Source organism: Cetorhinus maximus, unplaced genomic scaffold (assembly GCF_964194155.1).
Source record: "Cetorhinus maximus unplaced genomic scaffold, sCetMax3.hap1.1 HAP1_SCAFFOLD_2292, whole genome shotgun sequence".
Taxonomy (NCBI): Eukaryota; Metazoa; Chordata; class Chondrichthyes; order Lamniformes; family Cetorhinidae; genus Cetorhinus; species Cetorhinus maximus.
In genome coordinates, this window is record NW_027598231.1 from 3,527 (window position 1) to 12,500 (window position 8,974).

An 8,974-nucleotide genomic window follows, 5' to 3' on the forward strand; every position below is an offset into this window, starting at 1 on the left:
CCGGCCGGTAATTACAGCCGCCCGCCCGCTAATAAGGGTGCAGTTAGGTGCAGAACAGCCCATCAGCTTCCAGGGGCTAAGGACATGTGGGTAAATGGTGAACCAGTTAGCAGGCAGGGCAGCCGGCCGGCCGGTAATTAGAGCCGGCCGCCTGTCCGCCCGCTAATAAGGGTGCAGTTAGGTGCAGACCAGCCCAGCGGCTCCAGGGGCTAAGTACATGTGGGTAAATGATGAACCAGTTAGCAGGCAGGGCAGCCGGCCGGTAATTACAGCCGCCCGCCCGCTAATAAGGGTGCAGTTAGGTGCAGAACAGCCCATCAGTTTCCAGGGGCTAAGTACATGTGGGTAAATGGTTAACCAGTTAGCAGGCAGAGCAGCCGGCCGGCAATTAGAGCCGCCCGCCCGCTAATCAGGGTGCAGTTAGGTGCAGAACAGCCCATCAGTTTCCAGGGGCTAAGTACATGTGGGTAAATGGTTAACCAGTTAGCAGGCAGAGCAGCCGGCCGGCAATTAGAGCCGCCCGCCCGCGAATCAGGGTGCAGTTAGGTGCAGAACAGCCCATCAGTTTCCAGGGGCTAAGTACATGTGGGTAAATGGTGAACCAGTTAGCAGGCAGAGCAGCCGGCCGGCAATTAGAGCCGCCCGCCCGCTAATCAAGGTGCAGTTAGGTGCAGAACAGCCCATCAGTTTCCAGGGGCTAAGTACATGTGGGTAAATGGTGAACCAGTTAGCAGGCAGAGCAGCCGGCCGGCAATTAGAGCCGCCCGCCCGCTAATCAAGGTGCAGTTAGGTGCAGAACAGCCCATCAGCTCCAGGGGCTAAGTACATGTGGGTCAATGGTTAACCAGTTAGCAGGCAGAGCAGCCGGCCGGTAATTAGAGCCGCCCGCCCGCCCGCTAATAAGGGTGCAGTTTGGTGCAGAACAGCCCATCAGCTTCCAGGGGCTAAGGACATGTGGGTAAATGGTGAACCAGTTAGCAGGCAGGGCAGCCGGCCGGCCGGTAATTAGAGCCGGCCGCCTGTCCGCCCGCTAATAAGGGTGCAGTATGGTGCAGAACAGCCCATCAGTTTCAAGGGGCTAAGTACATGTGGGTAAATGGTTAACCAGTTAGCAGGCAGGGCAGCCGGCCGGCCGGTAATTAGAGCCGTCCGCCTGTCCGCCCGCTAATAAGGGTGCAGTTAGGTGCAGAACAGCCCCTCTGTTTCCAGGGGCTAAGTACATGTGGGTCAATGGTTAACCAGTTAGCAGGCAATGCAGCCGGCCGGCAATTACAGCCGCCCGCCCGCTAATCAGGGTGCAGTTAGGTGCAGAACAGCCCATCAGCTTCCAGGGGCTAAGGACATGTGGGTAAATGGTTAACCAGTCAGCAGGCAGAGCAGCCGGCCGGCAATTAGAGCCGCCCGCCCGCTAATCAGGGTGCAGATAGGTGCAGAACAGCCCATCATTTTCCAGGGGCTAAGTACATGTGGGTAAATGGTTAACCAGTTAGCAGGCAGGGCAGCCGGCCGGCCGGTAATTAGAGCCGCCCGCCCGGTGATAAGGGTGCAGTTAGGTGCCGGCCAGCCCAGCAGCTCCAGGGGCTATGTACATGTGGGTAAATGGTGAACCAGTTAGCAGGCAGGGCAGCCGGCCGGCCGGTAATTAGAGCCGCCCGCCCGGTGATAAGGGTGCAGTTAGGTGCCGGCCAGCCCAGCAGCTCCAGGGGCTAAGTACATGCGGGTAAATGGTTAACCAGTTAGCAGGCAGGGCAGCCGGCCGGCAATTAGAGCCGCCCGCCCGCTAATCAGGGTGCAGTTCGGTGCAGAACAGCCCATCAGCTCCAGGGGCTAAGTACATGTGGGTAAATGGTTAACCAGTTAGCAGGCAGGGCAGCCGGCCGGTAATTAGAGCCGACCTCCCGGCCATTACGGGTGCAGTTAGGTGCCGACCAGCCCAGCAGCTCCAGGGGCTAAGTACATGTGGGTAAATGATTAACCAGTTAGCAGGCAGGGCAGCCGGCCGGTAATTAGAGCCGACCTCCCGGCCATAGGGCTGCAGTTAGGTGCCGACCAGCCCAGCAGCTCCAGGGGCTAAGTACATGTGGGTAAATGATGAACCAGTTAGCAGGCAGGGCAGCCGGCCGCTAATTACAGCCGCCCGCCCGCTAGTAAGGGTGCAGTTAGGTGCAGGACAGCCCATCAGTTTCCAGGGGCTAAGTACATGTGGGTAAATGGTTAACCAGTTAGCAAGGCAGGGCAGCCGGCCGGCCGGTAATTAGAGCCGGCCGCCTGTCCGCCCGCTAGTAAGGGTGCAGTTAGGTGCAGAACAGCCCATCAGTTTCCAGGGGCTAAGTACATGTGGGTAAAAGGTTAACCAGTTAGCAGGCAGGGCAGCCGGCCGGTAATTACAGCCGCCCGCCCGCTAATAAGGGTGCAGTTAGGTGCAGAACAGCCCATCAGTTTCCAGGGGCTAAGTACATGTGGGTAAATGGTTAACCAGTTAGCAAGGCAGGGCAGCTGGCCGGCCGGTAATTAGAGCCGGCCGCCTGTCCGCCCGCCAGTAAGGGTGCAGTGAGTTGCAGAACAGCCCATCAGTTTCCAGGGGCTAAGTACATGTGGGTAAATGGTTAACCAGTTAGCAGGCAGCGCAGCCGGCCGGGAATTACAGCCGGCCGCCTGTCCGCCCGCTAATAAGGGTGCAGTTAGGTGCAGGACAGCCCATCAGTTTCCAGGGGCTAAGTACATGTGGGTCAATGGTGAACCAGTTAGCAGGCAGAGCAGCCGGCCGGCAATTAGAGCCGCCCGCCCGCTAATCAGGGTGCAGTTAGGTGCAGGACAGCCCATCAGTTTCCAGGGGCTAAGTACATGTGGGTAAATGGTTAACCAGTTAGCAGGCAGGGCAGCCGGCCGGCCGGTAATTAGAGCCGGCCGCCTGTCCGCCCACTAATAAGGGTGCAGTTAGGTGCAGAACAGCCCATCAGTTTCCAGGGGCTAAGTACATGTGGGTAAATGGTTAACCAGCTAGCAAGGCAGGGCAGCCGGCCGGCCGGTAATTAGAGCCGGCCGCCTGTCCGCCCGCTAATAAGGGTGCAGTTAGGTGCAGGACAGCCCATCAGTTTCCAGGGGCTAAGTACATGTGGGTAAATGGTTAACCAGTTAGCAGGCAGGGCAGCCGGCCGGTAATTACAGCCGCCCGCCCGCTAATAAGGGTGCAGTTAGGTGCAGAACAGCCCATCAGCTTCCAGGGGCTAAGGACATGTGGGTAAATGGTGAACCAGTTAGCAGGCAGGGCAGCCGGCCGGCCGGTAATTAGAGCCGGCCGCCTGTCCGCCCGCTAATAAGGGTGCAGTTAGGTGCAGAACAGCCCATCAGTTTCCAGGGGCTAAGTACATGTGGGTAAATGGTTAACCAGTTAGCAGGCAGGGCAGCCGGCCGGCCGGTAATTAGAGCCGGCCGCCTGTCCGCCCGCTAATAAGGGTGCAGTTAGGTGCAGAACAGCCCCTCTGTTTCCAGGGGCTAAGTACATGTGGGTCAATGGTTAACCAGTTAGCAGGCAGAGCAGCCGGCCGGCAATTAAAGCCGCCCGCCCGCTAATCAGGGTGCAGTTAGGTGCAGAACAGCCCATCAGTATCCAGGGGCTAAGTACATGTGGGTAAAGGGTTTACCAGTTAGCAGGCAGGGCAGCCGGCCGGCCGGCAATTAGTGCCGACCTCCCGGCAACAAGGGTGCAGTTAGGTCGCCGACCAGCCCAGCAGCTCCAGGGGCTAAGTATATGTGAGTAAATGGTTGACCAGTTAAGCAGGCATGGCAGCCGGCCGGTAAGCGGAGCGTCCCGCCCCGTAATACGGGTGCAGTTAGCTGCAGAACACACCGGCAGGTCCAGGGACGAAGTAGTGGACGGGGAAACGGTTAACCAGTTAACAGGCAGGGCAGCCGTACGGGCAGTAGAGCCGCCCGCCCCGTAATACGGGTGCAGTTCGCGGCAGACCAGCCCCGCAGCTCAAAAGTCTAAGTGGAGAACGGGGAACCGGTTGACCGGTGAGCCGAAGCATGCCAGCAGGCAGGGAAGGTGCAAAAAGGGCCGATAAGACCGAACCGGCACGAGTAACAGGCTGCCGGGGGCGGGTTCCCAGCAAACCAGGTGAGGGGGCGTGGCCGGAGGCCGCGCAGGAGAGCCGCCCGCCCGTGAGTACGGTTAGAGGCAGCAGCGGGCTTCCCCAGCAGGGCAGAAGCCGAAGTGCAGGGAGCGAAATGGTTAACCAGCGAGCAGGCAGCATTCCGGCAGGGCTGGAGGGCGAAAAACGGCGTAAAATAACGGACCGGCAGGAGGAAATGGCTGCCGGGGGGCGGACCCAGAGCCCCCACGTGAGGGGGCGGTTCGGGTGGCAGAGCCGCGCATGCGCGGTTGGAAAACGCGTCACGTCGGAGCAGGGTGAAATCATTAACCAGTCGGCCGCTTCGGCGTCGGCTGGCCGGGCCGAGGAGGGTCGGACCGGGGAAAGGTTCCCGGTTTCGTGTCCGTCGGGTGGTCCCGAGTGCGGCAGGAAAAAATCCGGAATCCTGGGAGCCTTTTTTAAAAAAGAACCGGTCCGGGATGGGGTCGGATTTGGAAGCGTTTGCGGGGCCTAGGTGCCTCTTCGTCGGCATGACTACCGGACGGTCACCCGCCGATCGGCATTTGCGATTTGTTGGCTGGGGAGGTTGGCGGGGTACCTGCAGAATAGTAGGAGGTGGCAAATCGAGAATCGGTCGACATCGCCAAGTGCCTTCTCGAGCCTCCAGGTCTGCAGGGACCGACCCAGGCTGCCCCCAAACCGACCGCGAGGCCGTGCCGGGCGGCCATTTTTGGCCATTTTCGGCATTTTTCGCGTCTTTCGGTAGGTCACGGAAAGCGGCGGCCTGAAGCCCGGGCGTGCCCGGGGAAGGCTCCCCTTCGCCCGCGGGACCGGATTTGCCCCGGAAACGTCCCGAAGCCGGCCGGGAAGGCGGTTTCGAGGGCGAAGCACCTCCGATTGCCTTCGCAAGGCCGGGGAAAGTGGCCCCTGGGCCCGGGAGAGCAAAATCCGTGCGAGGACGGAAGCCCATGAGGTCAGATCCGAGGCTCTTACCCGGCGCCCGGTGGGGGTATTCCCGCAAAGAGCAGCGAGTGCGCCCGGCGACGGGTCAAGTTGCAATTTCTGGCATGCCACTCCTGGAGCTGGTTCATGAGTTCCCCTCGGAAGTCCCGATGAGGAAAGGGCAAAATGGCGTTTTGCGGGCTTTGGGGCCTCTTCGTCGGTAGGACTACCGCCCGACCTTACGGTTGGAATTGTCGGCAGGGGAGGTTGGCGGGGTACCTGCAGAATAGTAGGAGGTGGCAAATCGAGAATCGGTCGACATCGCCAAAAACCTTCTCGAGCCTCCAGGTCTGCAGGGACCGACCCAGGCTGCCGCCAAACCGACCGACAGGCCCTGCCGGCGGCCATTTTTGGCCATTTTCGGCATTTTTCGCCTCTTTCGGCCGGGATGGAAAAGCGGCGGCCTGAAGCCCGGGCCTGCCCGGGGAGGCCTCCTAATCGCCCGGGGGACCGGATTTGCCCCGGTGAGAGCCCCGGAAACGTCCCGAAGCCGGCCGGGAAGGCGGCCAAGGACGAAGCACCTCGGATTGCATTGGCAGGCCGTGCAAAGTGGCCTCCGGGCCCGCGAGACAATGCAGGGTGCCCTCGGTGTGCCCCTGAGAAATGGTTAACCAAACGAAGGACAGTGCGCCTCGGATTGCATTGGCAGGCCATGCAAAGGGGCCCCCGGGCCCGCGAGACGTTACAGATTGCCCTCGGTGAGCCCCTGAGAAATGGTTAACCAATTGGACTTAGTCTCTGGCGGAGAGACAAAGTGTTTTCACGAGAAATGGTTAACCAATTGGACTTCGTCTCTGGCAGAGAGGCAAAGTGTTTTCACGAGAAATGGTTAACCAATGAGGACAATGGACCTCGGGTTGCATTGGCAGGCCGGGCAAAGTGGCTCTTGGGCCCGCGAGAGCAAAATCCGTGCACAGACGGAAGTCCATGAGGTCAGATCCGAGGCCTTTACCCGGCACCCGGTGGGGGTATTCCCGCAGAGAGTAGCGAATCTGCCCGGCGACGGGTCAAGTTGCATTTTCTGGCATGCCACTCCTGGAGCTGGTTAATGAGTTCCCCTCGGAAGTCCCGATGAGGAAAGGGCAAAATGGCGTTTTGCGGGCTTTGGGGCCTCCTGGACGGTAGGACTACCGCCCGACCTTACGGTTGGAATTGTTGGCAGGGGAGGTTGGCGGGGTACCTGCAGAATAGTAGGAGGTGGCAAATCGAGAATCGGTCGACATCGCCAAAAACCTTCTCGAGCCTCCAGGTCTGCAGGGACCGACCCAGGCTGCCGCCAAACCGACCGACAGGCCCTGCCGGCGGCCATTTTTGGCCATTTTCGGCATTTTTCGCCTCTTTCGGCCGGGATGGAAAAGCGGCGGCCTGAAGCCCGGGCCTGCCCGGGGAGGCCTCCTAATCGCCCGGGGGACCGGATTTGCCCCGGTGAGAGCCCCCGAAACGTCCCGAAGCCGGCCGGGAAGGCGGCCAAGGGCGAAGCACCTCGGATTGCATTGGCAGGCCGTGCAAAGTGGCCTCCGGGCCCGCGAGACAGTGCAGGGTGCCCTCGGTGTGCCCCTGAGAAATGGTTAACCAAACGAAGGACAGTGCGCCTCGGATTGCATTGGCAGGCCGTGCAAAGGGGCCCCCGGGCCCGCGAGACGTTACAGATTGCCCTCGGTGTGCCACTGAGAAATGGTTAACCAATTGGACTTAGTCTCTGGCAGAGAGGCAAAGTGTTTTCACGAGAAATGGTTAACCAATTGGACTTAGTCTCTGGCAGAGAGGCAAAGTGTTTTCAAGAGAAATGGTTAACCAATTGGACTTAGTCTCTGGCAGAGAGGCAAAGTGTTTTCCAGAGAAATGGTTAACCAATTGGACTTAGTCTCTGGCGGAGAGACAAAGTGTTTTCAAGAGAAATGGTGAACCAATTGGACTTAGTCTCTGGCAGAGAGGCAAAGTGTTCTCACGAGAAATGGTTAACCAATTGGACTTAGTCTCTGGCAGAGAGGCAAAGTGTTTTCCTGAGAAATGGTTAACCAATTGGACTTAGTCTCTGGCAGAGAGGCAAAGTGTTTTCCAGAGAAATGGTTAACCAATTGGACTTAGTCTCTGGCGGAGAGACAAAGTGTTTTCACGAGAAATGGTTAACCAATTGGACTTAGTCTCTGGCGGAGAGACAAAGTGTTTTCAAGAGAAATGGTTAACCAAATGGACTTAGTCTCTGGCAGAGAGGCAAAGTGTTTTCAAGAGAAATGGTTAACCAATTGGACTTGGTCTCTGAACGGCAGGCAAATTGTGGCCTTGAGAAATGATTAACCAATTGGACTTAGTCTCTGGCGGAGAGACAAAGTGTTTTCACGAGAAATGGTTAACCAATTGGACTTAGTCTCTGGCAGAGAGGCAAAGTGTTTTCCTGAGAAATGGTTAACCAATTGGACTTAGTCTCTGGCAGAGAGGCAAAGTGTTTTCCAGAGAAATGGTTAACCAATTGGACTTAGTCTCTGGCGGAGAGACAAAGTGTTTTCAAGAGAAATGGTGAACCAATTGGACTTAGTCTCTGGCAGAGAGGCAAAGTGTTCTCACGAGAAATGGTTAACCAATTGGACTTAGTCTCTGGCAGAGAGGCAAAGTGTTTTCCTGAGAAATGGTTAACCAATTGGACTTAGTCTCTGGCAGAGAGGCAAAGTGTTTTCCAGAGAAATGGTTAACCAATTGGACTTAGTCTCTGGCGGAGAGACAAAGTGTTTTCACGAGAAATGGTTAACCAATTGGACTTAGTCTCTGGCGGAGAGACAAAGTGTTTTCAAGAGAAATGGTTAACCAAATGGACTTCGTCTCTGGCAGAGAGGCAAAGTGTTTTCCAGAGAAATGGTTAACCAATTGGACTTAGTCTCTGGCGGAGAGACAAAGTGTTTTCACGAGAAATGGTTAACCAATTGGACTTAGTCTCTGGCGGAGAGACAAAGTGTTTTCAAGAGAAATGGTTAACCAAATGGACTTCGTCTCTGGCAGAGAGGCAAAGTGTTTTCAAGAGAAATGGTTAACCAATTGGACTTAGTCTCTGGCAGAGAGGCAAAGTGATTTCAAGAGAAATGGTTAACCAATTGGACTTGGTCTCTGAACGGCAGGCAAATTGTGGCCTTGAGAAATGATTAACCAATTGGACTTAGTCTCTGGCGGAGAGACAAAGTGTTTTCACGAGAAATGGTTAACCAATTGGACTTAGTCTCTGGCAGAGAGGCAAAGTGTTTTCCTGAGAAATGGTTAACCAATTGGACTTAGTCTCTGGCAGAGAGGCAGAGTGTTTTCACGAGAAATGGATAACCAATTGGACTTAGTCTCTGGCAGAGAGGCAAAGTGTTTTCAAGAGAAATGGTTAACCAATTGGACTTTGTCTCTGGCAGAGAGGCAAAGCGTTTTCCTGAGAAATGGTTAACCAATTGGACTTAGTCTCTGGCGGAGAGGCAAAGTGTTTTCAAGAGAAATGGTTAACCAATTGGACTTGGTCTCTGAACGGCAGGCAAATTGCGGCCATGAGAAATGGTTAACCAATTGGACTTAAGTCTCTGGCAGAGAGGCAAAGTGTTTTCCTGAGAAATGGTTAACCAATTGGACTTAGTCTCTGGTGGAGAGGCAAAGTGTTTCCCGTTGTAATGGTTGGCCAATGCACTTCGGATTGCGTTGGTAGGCCGTGGAAAGTGGCTCTTGGGCCCGCGAGAGCAAAATCCGTGCGCAGACGGAAGTCCATGAGGTCAGATCCGAGGCCTTTACCCGGCACCCGGTGGGGGTATTCCCGCAGAGAGTAGCGGGTGTGCCCGGCGACGGGTCAAGTTGCAATTTCTGGCATACCACTCCTGGAGCTCGTTAATGAGTTCCCCTCGGAAGTCCCGATGAGA